The 13541-nt window shown below is 40.6% G+C and overlaps 1 pseudogene; it reads right to left on the minus strand.

Annotated features, from left to right (window-relative positions):
- LOC115114518 (DDB1- and CUL4-associated factor 6-like) overlaps window positions 1–11398 on the minus strand; it is a 77033-nt pseudogene extending 65635 nt beyond the window's left edge.
- Window positions 11399–13541: the final 2143 nt, after the last annotated feature.

Raw genomic sequence — 13541 nt, forward strand, 5'->3', positions numbered from 1 at the left:
AAAAAATTCTAAAAAACTGTTTTTGCTTTGTCATTATGGGGTATTGTGATGAGTGAAACAAAACAATTTAATCAATTTTAGAATAAGGCTGTAATGTAACAAAATGTTGAAAAAGTCAAGGGGTCTGAATACTTTCCGAATACACTGTAAAATAGATTAAATTGAGATTGTGACAGTGATCTGCACACTTGTCCGACGTGTGTTTATTTTATTCGCGAGGTAACTACCTGAAAATACATTATCTAAGTGATTGATATTTGGCATTCAGCAGTCATAAAAGTATGCCTTATTTACTTTGAAGAAGTACTAAAATAGTGATTTTATTTTTCAAACAGCATAGGCAGCAGCTCTTTGGAGATGAGATGACTTCGAATGAAATAAAGTCATCAAATAAAACAAATGTAATAAACACAACTGAAATATTTGATTAAAGTAATGAGAATAAGCTGTAAATGGGCAGTCACTACCATCATGGAACTTGTATTAATTGTTTCATCCTGTGTTGTTACAGCGTTCAACCCACATAATGCATTTAAAATGAAAAAAATAAAGAAAGATACTTAAAAAAAATTATAATCGAACGGAAACTAAATCGACCTCAGAAAGCACTAATCGCTCAGCACTACTTACACGGAACCCAAACCAGCTGCGTGCGCCATCGTGCATAAATGTTTTTTGTCCCCTACACCAAACGCGATCACGACACGCAGGTTAAAATATCAAAACAAACTCTGAACCAATGACATTAATTTGGGGACAGGTCGAAAAGCATTAAACATGTATGGCAATTTAGCTAGTTAGCTTGCACTTGCTAGCTAATTTGTCCTATTTAGCTAGCTTGCTGTTGCTAGCTAATTTGTCCTGGGATATAAATATTGAGTTTTATTTTACCTGAAATGCACAAGGTCCTCTACTCCGACAATTAATCCACACATAAAACGGCCAACCGAATCGTTTCTAGTCATCTCTCCTCCTTCCAGGCTTTTTCATCTTTGAACTTATATGGTGATGACATCTACACTTTCATAGTATTACCACAACAACCGGCAAAACAGTTCATCTTTCAATCACCCACGTGGGTATAACCAATGAGGAGATGGCACGTGGGTACCTGCTTCTATAAACCAATGAGGAGATGGGAGAGGCAGGACTTGCAGCGCGATCTGCGTCAGAAATAGAAAGGAGTTCTATTTTAGCCTTTGGCATCGCAGACACTCGTTGGCGCACGAGAGCAGTGTGGGTGCAATAATTGAATAACATGGATTTCTACATTTATTTTGCGACGCTCGCGCACGCGACATGTCCGGTCTGGTCAGCATGTTACTGTAGTTCCATAACCAAAATAGATTTTTTCAAACTGAAGGTGTTAGCACTTCACTTTTTCTATATTTTCTTTTGTTACAAAGTGGGATTCAAATGGAAGGAATTTAAATTTTTGGTCAACGATCTACACAATTTACTCTAATGACAAAGTGGAAGAAAAATTCTAACGCTTATGAAAAATAAGACCAATATATTTTGTTTAGATAAGTATTCACCCCCCTGAGACAATACATGCAACTCACTGCCTTCCTGAAGACAAACAATCTATACAAAATGCTTCAGACTGGTTTTAGACCCCATCATAGCACCGAGACTGCATTAGGAAAGGTGGTAATTGACCTTTTAATGGCGTCATACCAAGGCTCTTCATCTGTCCTCGTACTCCTAGACCTTAGTGCTGCTTTTGATACCATCGATCACCACATTCTTTTGGAGAGATTGGAAACCCAAATTGGTCTACACGGACAAGTTCTGGCCCGGTTTAGATCTTATCTGTCGGAAAGATATCAGTTTGTCTCTGTGGATGGTTTGTCCTCTTGACAAACCAACTGTACATTTCGGTGTTCTTCAAGGTTCCGTTTTAGGACCACTATTGTTTTCACTACATATTTTACCTCTTGGTGATGTCATTTCGGAAACATAATGTTAACTTTCACTTCTTTGCGGACGATACACAGCTGGACATTTCGATGAAACATGGTGAAGCCCCAAAATTGCCCTCCCTGGAAGCATATCTTTCAGACATAAGGAAGTGGATGGCGGAAAATGTGTTACTTTTAAACTCAGACAAAACAGACGCGCTAGTTCTAGGTCCCAAGAAACAAAGATATCTTCTGTTGGATCTGACAATTAATCTTGATGGTTGTACATTAGTCTCGTTAATCTTGATGGTTGTAGTCTCAAATAAACTGAAGGACCTCGGCGTTACTATGGACCCTGATCTCTCTTTTGACGAACATATCAAGACTGTTTCAAGGACAGCTTATTTCCATCTACATAACATTGCAAAAATCAGAAACCTCCTGTGCAAAAATGTATCCATGCTATTGTCACTTCTAGATTAATCTACTGCAATGCCCTACCTTCTTGGCTAACTGGAGAAATCACTAAATAAACTTCAGCTAGTGCTAAACACCGCTGCTGGAATCTTGACTAGAACCAAAAAATGTGATCATATTACTCAAGTGCTAGCCTCTCTACACTAGCTTCCTGTTAAGGCTAGGGCTGATTTCAAGGTTTTACTGCTAACCTAACAAAGCATTACATGGGCTTGCTCCTACCTATCTTTCCAATTTGGTCCTGCCGTACATACCTACACATACGCTACGGTCACAAGACGCAGGCCTCCTAATTGTCCCTATAATTTCTAAGCAAACAGCTGGAGGCAGGGCTTTCTCCTCTAGAGCTCCATTTTTATGAAATGGTCTGCCTATCCATGTGAGAGATGCAGACTCGGTCTCGACCTTTAAGTCTTTATTAAGTCATCTCTTCAGTAGGTCCTATGATTGAGTGTAGTCTGGCCCAGGGGTGTGAAGGTGAACGAAAAGACACTGGAGCGACGAACTGCCCTTGCTGTCTCTGCCTGGCCGGTTCCCCTCTCTCCACTGGGATTTTCTGCCTCTAACCCTATTACAGGGGCTGAGTCACTGGCTTACTGGGGCTCTTCCATGCTGTTGCTAGGAAGGGTGTGTCAGTTGAGTGGGTTGAGTCACTGATGTGATCTTCCTGTCTGGGTTGGCGCCCCTCCTCGGGTTCGTGCCGTGGGGGAGATCTTCGTGGGCTATACTCTGCCTTGTCTCAGTGTAGTAAGTTGGTGATTTGAAGATATCCCTCTAATGGTGTGGGGGCTGTGCTTTGGTAAAGTGGATGGTGTTATATCCTGCCTGGTTGGCCGTGCTTCTACACCTGCATTGCTTGCTGTTTGGGGTTTTAGGCTGGGTTTCTGTACAGCACTTTGTGACATCAGCTGATGTAAGAAGGGCTTTATAAATACATTTGATTGATTGGCCCTGTCTGGGGGTATCGTCGGACGGGGCCACAGTGTCTCCCGACCCCTCCTGTCTCAGCCTCCAGTATTTATGCTGCAATAGTTTATGTGTTGGGGGGCTAGGATCAGTCTTATATCTGGAGTACTTCTCCTGTCTTATCCAGTGTCCTGTATGAATTTAAGTATGCTCCCTCTAACTCTCTTCTCTCGGAGGACCTGAGCCCTAGGATCATGCCTCATGACTACCTGGCCTGATGACTCCTTGCTGTACCCAGTCCACCCCAGTGCACCTGCTGCTGCTTCAGTTTCAATTGTTCTGCCTGCGGCTGACCTGTTCACCGGACGTGCTACCTTGTCCCAGACCTGCTGTTTTCGACTCTCTCTCTCTCTCTCTACTACACCTGCTGTCTCAAACTCTGAATGATCGGCTATGAAAAGCCAACTTACCTTTACTCCTGAGGTGCTGACCTGTTGCAGCCTCTATAATAATATATATAATTATTCAACCATGCTGGTCATTTATGAACATTTGAACATCTTGGCCACGTTCTGTTATAATCTCCAACCGGCACAGCCAGAAGAGGACTGGCCACCCCACATATGCTCTCTCTAATTCTCTCTTTCTTTCTCTCTCTCGGAGGACCTGAGCCCTAGGACCGTGCCCCAGGACTACCTGACATGATGACTCCTTGCTGTCCCCAGTCCACCTGACTGTGCTGCTGCTCCAGTTTCAACTGTTCTGCCTTATTATTATTCGACCATGCTGGTCATTTATGAACATTTGAACATCTTGGTCATGTTCTGTTATAATCTCTACCCGGCACAGCCAGAAGAGGACTGGCCACCCCACATAGCCTGGTTCCTCTCTAGGTTTCTTCCTAGGTTTTGGCCTTTCTAGGGAGTTTTTCCTAGCCACCGTGCTTTTACACCTGCATTGTTTGCTGTTTGGGGTTTTAGGCTGGGTTTCTGTACAGCACTTTGAGATATCAGCTGATGTACGAAGGGCTATATAAATAAATTTGATTTGATTTGATTTGATAACCACTGTGATTATTATTATTTGACCCTGCTGGTCATCTATGAAAGTTTAAACATCTTGGCCATGTACTGTTATAATCTCCACCCGGCACAGCCAGAAGAGGACTGGCCACCCCACAGAGCCTGGTTCCTATCTAGGTTTCTTCCTAGGTTCCTGCCTTTCTCTGGAGTTTTGCCCTAGCCACCATGCTTCTACATCTGCATTGCTTGCTGTTTCTGGTTTTAGGCTGGGTTTCTGTAAAGCACTTTGTGACATTGGCTAATGTAAAAAGGGCTTTATCAATACATTTGATTGATTGATTGATTGATTGATGTTAGAAACACCTTTGGCAGCGATTATAGCTGTGAGTCTTTTTAGGTAAGTCTGTAAGAGCTTTGCACACCTGGATTGTACAATATTGCCCATTATTATTTTTTAAATTATTCAAGCTCTGTCAAGTTAGTTGTTGATCATTGCTAGAAAGCCATTTTCAAGTCTTGCCATAGATTTAAGCCGATTTAGGTCAAAACTGTAACTCGAACACTCAGGAACATTCACTGTCTTCTTAGTAAGCAACTCAAGTGTAGATTTGGCCTTGTGTTTAAGGTTAATGTCCTGCTGAAAGGTGTATTTTTCCCCCAGTGTCTGGTGGAAAGCAGACTGAACCAGGTTTTCCTCGAGGATTTTGCCTGTGCTTAGCTATATTCGGTATCTCTTTATCCTAAAAAACACCCTAATCCTTGCCAATGACAAGCATACCCATAACATGATGCAACCACCATCATGCTTGAAAATCTGAAGAGTGGAACTCAGTGATGTTTTGGGATTTGTCCAAAACATAACGTTTTGTATTCAGGACATAATGGTAATTTCTTCGTCACATTTTGTACAGTATTACTTAAGTGCCTTGTTGCAAACAGGATGCATGTGCAGGCTTCCTTCTTTTCACTCTGTAATTTAGGTTAATATCGTGAAGTAACTACAATGTTGTTGATTCATCCTTAGTTCTCATATCACAACCATTAAACTCGGTAACTGTTTTAAAATCACCATTGGCCTCATGGTGAAATTCTTGAGCAGTTTCCTTCCTCTATGGCAATGGAGTTAGGAAGGACGCCTGTATCTTTGTATTGATACTGGGTGTAAAAACTAATTAATAACCACCATACTCAAAGGGATTATTCAGCTTATGCTTTTTTTTTTTTTTTTTTTAAACACATCTACCAATCGGGGCCCTTTTTGAGAGACATTGAAAAACATTCCTGGTCTTTGTGGTTTAATCTGTGCTTGAAATTCACTACTCGATTGAGGGACCTTACAGAAGTGTGGTGTACAAAGATGGGGTAGTCATTCAAAAATCATGTTAACCCCTATTATTGAACACAGCATGAGTCCATGCAACGTATGTGATTTGTTAAATTATTTAGGCTTGCCATAACAAAGGGGTTGAATACTTGACTCAAGACAATTCAGTTCTTCATTTTTTATTCATTTGGAAAAATGTCTTCAAAACAAAATTTCACTTTGACATTAAGGGTAGTGTGTGTAGATCAGTGGCACAAAATATACATTTAAAATTCAGGCTGTAAGTATGGCTAGACGGTGCACTGTCCTTCTCTCAGCACATATCAAAGCTGCAGGCTAAAGTTAAATCTAGCTTGGTTTCCTCTATTGTAATTGTTCCTCTTTCACCCCAGCTGCCAAACTAACCCTGATTCAGATGACCATCCTACCCATGCTAGATTACAGAGACATAATTTATATATCAGCAGGTAAGGGTGCTCTCGAGCTGCTAGATGTTCTTTACCATTCGGCCATCAGATTTGCCACCAATGCTTCTTATAGGACACATCACTGCACTCTATACTCCTCTGTAAACTGGCCATCTCTGTATACCCGTCGCAAGACCCACTGGTTGATGCTAATTTATAAAACCCTAAGACCTCACTTCCCCCATCTGAGAAATCTTCTGCAGCCCTCATCCTCCACATACAACAATCGTTCTGCCAGTCACATTCTGTTAAAGGTCCCAAAAGCACACTTCCATGGGTCGCTCCTCTTTTCAGTTCGCTGCAGCTAGCGACTGGAACGAGCTGCAACAAACACTCAAACTGAACAGTTTTATCTCAATCTCTTCATTCAAAGACTCAATCATGGACACTCTTACTGATAGTTGTGGCTGCTTTGTGTGATGTATTGTTGTCTCTACCTTCTTGCCCTTTGTGCTGTTGTCTGTAACCAATAATGTTTGTACCATGTTTTGTGCTGCTACCATGTTGTGTTGCTACCATGTTGTTATGTTGTGTTGCTACCATGCTGTGTTGTCATGTGTTGCTGCCTTGCTATGTTGTTGTCTTAGGTCTCTCTTTATGTAGTGTTGTGTTTCTTGTTGTGATGTGTGTATTGTCCTATATCTATATTGTATTTATTTTTATTCCTGGCCCCCGTCCCCGCAGAAGGCCTTTTGGTAGGCCGTCATTGTAAATAAGAATTTGTTCTTAACTGACTTAACTAGTTAAATAAAGGTTCAATAAAAATAAATAAAATAACACAAAATGTTGAAAAAGTGTGAATACTTCCTGAAGGCACTGTATATCATGACACCCCATTCTTTCTGCAGACATCTTTGAATCTTAATTTGGAGTAGATATTTAACAGAATGTTTAAATCATTGAGACTTATTTACCCAAGTTGGTCCACACGGACCAAAGCGGGTTTGTTAAAAAGTGTTATCCTTGGATAACCTCTGTCGACTATTACATGTTCATCTTATTTTTGTGTGGGGCTCCCGAGTGGCGCAGCAGTCTAAGGCACTGCATCTCAGTGCTAGAGGATTCACTACAGACCCTGATTTGATCCTGGGCTGTATCACAACCAGCCGTGACTAGGAGTCCCATATGGTGGCGCACAATTGGCCTAGCATCGTCCGGGTTAGGGGAGGGTTTGGCTGGGGTAGGCAGTCATTGTAAAATAAGGATTTGTTCTTAAATGACTTGCCAAGATAAACATATCTTAGATGCTTCATCAGAAACAAGCTTCTTGTGCTGTATCATCTCTCAACGGAGAAAAAGCGTTTGATAGACTAGAATGGTCAAATCTCTAATCTGCCTTGGAATATATGGGAATTGGCTCCAATTTCATTAATATGATTAAAATACTATATGCCAATCCCTCAGCCATAGTTATAACAGGCCATATATGCCTGTCTCCAGGACACCTACACCACCCGATGTCACAGGAAGGCCATAAAGATCATCAAGGACAACAACCACCCGAGCCACTGCCTGTTCACCCCGCTATCATCCAGAAGGCGAGGTCAGTACAGGTGCATCAAAGCTGGGACCGAGAGACTGAAAAACAGCTTCTATCTCAATGCCATCAGACTGTTAAACAGCCACCACTAACATTGAGTGGCTGCTGCCAACACACTGACTCAACTCCAGCCACTTTAATAATGGGAATTGATGGGAAATTATGTAAAATATATCACTAGCCACTTTAAACAATGCTACCTAATATAATGTTTACATACCCTACATTATTCATCTCATATGTATACGTATATACTGTACTCTATATCATCTACTGCATCTTTATGTAATACATGTATCACTAGCCACTTTAACTATGCCACTTTGTTTACATACTCATCTCATATGTATATACTGTACTCAATACCATCTACTGTATCTTGCCTATGCTGCTCTGTACCATCACTCATTCATATATCTTTATGTACATATTCTTTATCCCCTTACACTTGTGTCTATAAGGTAGTAGTTTTGGAATTGTTAGCTAGATTACTTGTTGGTTATTACTGCATTGTCGGAACTAGAAGCACAAGCATTTCGCTACACTTGCATTAACATCTGCTAACCATGTGTATGTGACAAATAAAATTGGATTTGATTTGATATGCTCAGCTCTGTTCAGAATCAATAAAGCAGTAGACAAGTTGATCCAATTTCACCTTTTCTATTCTTATTATCCATGGAACCCCTGGCCTAAGCGATTCGTCAATCGAAGAAAATAACACTTCTCTAAAATCTACTGATCACTTCATCTCATTATGCACAGACAATATTTTACTATATTTAGACAATGTATCTCAATCGCTCCCAAACGCACTGAAGACCGTAGATACATTTTATTGCTTGAGATTAAGCTGAATTTATCTAACCAAAATCAGCCCTACTGCCTCTCCAGACCCCGATGGAGGACTCCATCTCTACTTATGGAACCCGATAGTTATCTTTTTATATTTGGGAGTATATATATTTCCTTAGATAAAACCATAGCCACAAATTAACAAAATGCTCAAAATCAGTTAAATCTGGCCTTGGTAGATGGAATAATATCCCAGTTGCTTTAACCAGCAGAATATCTATTGTCAAAATGAATATAATGCCACTGCTGAATTTCTGTAGATCAATGCTTCCCATGACTCCCCCTTCTGGCTATCGGGATACAATTCATAGTCCAGTCTCAAATGTACAGTACCAGTCAAAAGTTTGGACACACCTACTTATTCCTGGGTTTATCTTTATTTGTACTATTTTCTACATTATAATAATAGTGAAGACATCAAAACTATGAAAAAACACATTTGGAATAATTTAATAACCAAAACAGTGTTTAACAAATCCAAATATACTTTATTTTTGAGATTCTTCAAAAGTAGTCACCCTTTGCCTTGATGACAGCCTTGCACACTCTTGGCATTCTCTCAACCAGCTTCATGAGGTAGTCACCTGGAATGCATCTTAATTAACAGGTGTGCTGTGTTAAAAGTTCATTTGTGGAATTTATTTCCTTCTTAATACATTTGAGCCAATCAGTTGTGTTGTGACAAGGTAGGGGTGGTATACAGAAGATAGCCTTATTTGGTAAAAGACCAAGTCCATATTATGGCAAGAACAGCTCAAATAGGCAAAGAGAAATGACAGTCCATCATTGCTTTAGGACATGAAGGTCAGTCAATAAGGAAAATGTCAAGAACTTTGAAAGTTTCTTTAAAGTGATTTTGCAAAAACCATGAAGTGCTATGATGAAACTGGCTCTCATGAGGAACGCCACAGGAAATGAAGACCCAGAGTTACCTATGCTGCAGAGGATACGTTCATTAGAGTTAACTGTACCTCAGATTGCAGCCCAAATAAATGCTTCACAAAGTTCAAGTAACAGACACATCTCAACATCAACTGTTCAGAGCAGACTGTGTGAATCAGGACGTCATGGTCGAATTGCTGCAAAGAAACAACTACTAAAAGACACCAATAAGAAGAAGAGACTTGCCTGGGCCAAGAAACATGAGCAATGGATATTAGACCGGCGGAAATCTGTCCTTTGGTCTGATGAGTCCAAATGTGAGATATTTGGTTCCAACCGCCTGTCTTTGTGAGACGCAGAGTAGGTGAACGGATGATCTCTGTATGTGTAGTTCCCACCGTGAAGCACGGAGGAGGTGTGATGGTGTGCGGGTGCTTTGGTGGTGACACTGTCAGTGATTTATTTAGAATTCAAGGCACACTTAACCAGGATGGCTAACACAGCATTCTGCAGCGATACACCATCCCATCTGGTTTGTGCTTAGTGGGACTATCATTTGTTTTTCAACAGGACAATGAGTCAACACATCTCCAAGCTGTGTAAGGGCTATTTAACAAAGAGTGATGGGAGAGCTGCATCAGATGACATGGCCTCCACAATCACCCAACCTCAACCCAATTGAGATGGTTTGAAATGAGTTGGACCGCAGAGTGAAGGAAAAGCAGCCAACAAGTGCTCAGCATATGTGGGAACTCTTTCAAGACTGTTGGAAAAACATTCCAGGTGAAGCTGGTTGAGAGAATGCCAAGTGTGCAAACCTGTCATCAAGGAAAAGGGTGGCTACTTTGAAGAATCTCAAATATAAATTATATTTTGAGTTGTTTAACACTTTTTTGGTTACTACATGATTCCATGTGTTATTTCATAGTTTTGATTTCTTCACCATTATTCTAAAATGTAGAAAATAGTAAAAAATAATAATAAAGAAAACCCCTTGAATGAGTAGGTGTGTGCAAACTTCTGACTGGTACTGTATAATATAATGATAGTTACTAATTTGATTAGCAACTGGGCAAATTGCAATAATCAACATTTCCAATGACTAAGCCCAATACAATATTCTGTCGAAATACAATCTTCAAATGACCAGCATTATTATTATTGTTATTATTTATTTTGTAAGGAGAGGTAGACTGCAGATGGATATAGAAATGTACCCCTGGGTACCATCTACAACTAGTGTAACCTCTGTGTGGAAATAATTGGTTAATCAAACATCAATATCAACACAGGAATTGACAGAACTATAAGTAATGGTGTATCTTGGGTGTCGCTACCTAAAAAGGCATAGCTAGATGTGGCAAGCAAAGGGGTATTGTTACAAATAGCCAGCTGCCCAAGCGGAAAGGCAAGCAATCGTTGCAATGAAACGAAGTATCAACGCTAATGTCTAAACTGGGAAACAAATTAGCGACAATGTTGTTGCAAGTTTGTATTTCACGTGTCAGCAAGCTAATCGAAAATATAGTTAGCTAGCTAGTTAACTGATCGACGTTCACTAGCTGTAGCAAATTATTTTGGACCCAGTCAGGAGCTCTTACCTAAGTAGTTGATCCTGACAGCATTCGGTTCATTATATCCAATAGAGCGCTTGTTAACATCCCAAACCAGGTTACCAGAGCAGGACATCATGCTCGAACCTCCTTTTACTTAAAAATAGCATTGAAATACAGTTGTAAACCCTGCCTTCTGACTATCGCCTTTGGATGTTGTTTTGCTTGTTCTCTGCGGGGTCGTTGGGGCCGTTGCGACGTACAGTAGCTAGCTAGTAACGTCAGCATGGGCGCTAAGCTAACTCTAGCTATATCAAGCTTTTATCTTTATCGCCCCTCTTCACTTTGCAGCCTCTCTTCGGCCGCAATATTCTTCTGATGCTTGTTATTTGGATGGCTCTCTACTTCCCTGTCTTGTTGTGTCAAACCCTGCCTATGCAACCAATGAACTCCCTGGTTGAAACAACGCAATAAAGCAGGTTCTCAGTGGTATGTGAACCGTTCTATGCGTTGTATTTCTATGTTCGAGACCATTAATCGAGACCGTCAACATTGCAGCAAGCACTCAAGGAGAAGAACCTAGTCTCTAACAATATTAGTTGAAAACCCAGTTGAGGCCATTATATATAATATAGTTATAATTGCGCGATTATGTAGTAAAGTGTTATCATATTAATACTGGATGTGTAGGTAGATTAACAAATGGTAGACTCTGGGGACCGTTCAGCAGGACGCAACGTTTTGGAGCATTCAGATGAAACGCGTCAAGTTCTTTGGTGCGCACACATCATTGACAACCTGAAACTGTCCTTCCATAAACAGTGTGGTGAAGGCGCAACAGTGCCTCGAAATTCGTCTTGGCCCTCACAAACTTCTACAGATGCACCATTGAGAGCATCATGTGCCTGCCCTCTGCCTGCCCTCCAGGACATCTACACTACCTGGTCGGCGCCTGTTCACTCTGCTACCATCTACGGGGAGCTCCAAAAGTATTGGGACAGTGACACATTTTAGTTGTTTTTGAAATTATACAATGACTATGAGGTAAGTGCAGACTGTCAGCTTTAATTTGAGGGTGTCAGGTAATATCTTTGTTCATAATCCCCCCCATTTTATGGGACAAAAAGTATTGGGACAAATTACAGATGTACAAATATCATACCCCCAAGACATGCTAACTTCTCACTATTACAGGGGAGGTCAGCATAACAGGGGAGGTCAGCAGTTTTGGGAGGTATGATATTTATGTATAATTTTCAAATCCAAAGTGCTAGAGTACAGAGCCAAAACAACAAAAAATGTGTCACTGTCCCAATACTTTTGGAGTTTACTGTAGGAGGAGACAGTACAGGTACATCAAAGCTGGGACCGAAAGACTGAAAAACAGCTTCTATCTCCACCCTCCGCCCAGTACCCTGCTCCGAACTTAGTCACTGTTACTAGCTGGCTCCCACCCAGTACTCTACGCTACAACTTAGAGACTGCTGCCCTATATATATAGTCATTGAACACTGGTCACTTTAATTATGTTTACATACTATATTTTAGTCAAGGCTCATCCTACCTACTGCTAACTACACATACTGTCTATACACACCATTTTATATATGTATACTGAACAAAAATATAAAACGCAACATGTAAAGTGTTGGTTTCATGAGTTGAAATAAAAAAATCCCAGACATTTTCCATTCACACAAAAATCTTATTTCTCTCAAATTTTCAGCACAAACTTGTTACATCCCTATTAGTGAGCATTTCTCATTTGCCAATATAATCCATCCACCTGACAGATGTGGCATATCAAGAAGCTGATTAAACAGTGTGATCATTACACAGGTGCACCTTGTCCTGCGAACAATAAAAGGCCACTTCAAAATGTGTAGTTTTGTCACGCAACACAATGCCACTGATGTCTCAAGTTTTGAGGGAGCGTGCAATTGGCATTCTGACTGCGGGAATGTCCAACAGAGCTGTTGCCAGAGAATGTAATGTTCATTTCTATACCATAAGCTGCCTCCAACATCATTTTAGAGAATTTGACAGTATGTCTAACTGGCTTCACAACCACAGACCAAGTATAACCACACCAGCCCAGGGCCTCCACATCCAGCTTCTTCACCTGCGGGATTGTCTGAGGGGGGTGGGTATGGGGGTGCTAAGGAGTACATTTGAAGTCGGAAGTTTACATACACTTATGTTGGAGTCATTAAAACTTGTTTTTCAACCCCTCCACAAATGTCTTGTTAACATACTATAGTTTTGGCAAGTCAGTTAGGACATCTACTTTGTGCATGTCGCAAGTAATTTCTCCAACAATTGTTGATTTTTCAGATTATTTCACTTCTAATTCACTGTATCACAATTCCAGTGGGTCAGAAGTTTACATACACTAAGTTGACTGCCTTTAAACAGCTTGGAAAATTTTGAAAATTATGTCATGGCTTTAGAAGTTTCTGATATGCTAATTAACATAATTTGAGTCAATTGGAGGTGTACCTGTGGATGTATTTCAAGGCCTACCTTCAAACTCAGTGCCTCTTTGTTTGACATCATGGGAAAAACAAAAGAAATTAGCCAAGACCTCAGAAAAAACATTGTAGACCTCCAC

This window comes from Oncorhynchus nerka, linkage group LG1, assembly GCF_034236695.1.
Source record: "Oncorhynchus nerka isolate Pitt River linkage group LG1, Oner_Uvic_2.0, whole genome shotgun sequence".
In the NCBI taxonomy this organism is placed as follows: Eukaryota; Metazoa; Chordata; class Actinopteri; order Salmoniformes; family Salmonidae; genus Oncorhynchus; species Oncorhynchus nerka.